This window comes from Penaeus monodon, chromosome 22 (assembly GCF_015228065.2).
Source record: "Penaeus monodon isolate SGIC_2016 chromosome 22, NSTDA_Pmon_1, whole genome shotgun sequence".
NCBI lineage: Eukaryota > Metazoa > Arthropoda > Malacostraca > Decapoda > Penaeidae > Penaeus > Penaeus monodon.
This window is the reverse complement of record NC_051407.1, coordinates 22,848,133-22,848,938: the sequence shown is the minus strand read 5'-3', so window position 1 is coordinate 22,848,938 and position 806 is coordinate 22,848,133. Positions and strand designations below refer to the sequence as shown.

Sequence of the window (806 nt, the reverse complement as noted above, 5' to 3'; positions counted from 1 at the left end):
CACAAATATAGATCTGTTTGATAGTGGCAGTGAATGCTCTCGCACAGTTTGTAGATAAAGTTTGCTTTTCAGAATGCCATTTTAATTATCTGATTATTTGTTGGTAATCATTTGAATTACAAGTAATATTAGATACATTATTATATATATGATATATAATTATTTATTTGATGTTGAGAATATGTTTATGAGCAATAGTATATTTATCAAATCTAAGAGAAGAAAATCCTTTATATCAGTTCAGGAGTGGAGCAAGGATGTATATACTTTTGTTTGTAAATGTTGAAGGGTTTTGCTTATAAACCTGTTGTTGATTAACATTCCTAACCCATTAAGTGCAATATTAATAATTGGCTATGGCCAGTAATGCAGGGTTAGGAGCACATGCAGGCAGTTTCCCCCTGTTTATGTCCAACTCATTCAAGAATTTAAACAAGTGTCTAATAGCTTGTTGCTCTATTTCATAAACAAAAGTTTTGAAAAATTGAAGGTTTGGTAGTGACACCAAGCAAATATGAGCTGTCTGAGGAGACATTGGCATGAGGTATCATAATGTGGAGCCACCCACAATTTAGGCCTACCTCTGTTATAGCATTATACTTGATGCCAACCAGGAAGAAAGAATTAAACAGTTCAAGATGATGAGCTTCAGAATAGACCTACAATTTTGTAAATAATAGATTTGCTTGTTTTGATCCAGGGTTGTTTAATTTAAGTTTAGTTGATGTAAAACATTGATATGAATTAATGGAGAATGAGTTTCTTGTTTTACCCCCCCCCCTCCCCTAAAATATATATATATTTAT

The 806-nt window shown here is 32.3% G+C and overlaps 1 protein-coding gene across 8 annotated transcripts in view; it reads left to right on the top strand.

Moving 5' to 3' along the window:
- LOC119587011 (inversin-like) overlaps nt 1-806 on the top strand; it is a gene marked incomplete at its 3' end in the record, with an annotated part of 27,467 nt that overhangs the window by 4,410 nt on the left and 22,251 nt on the right.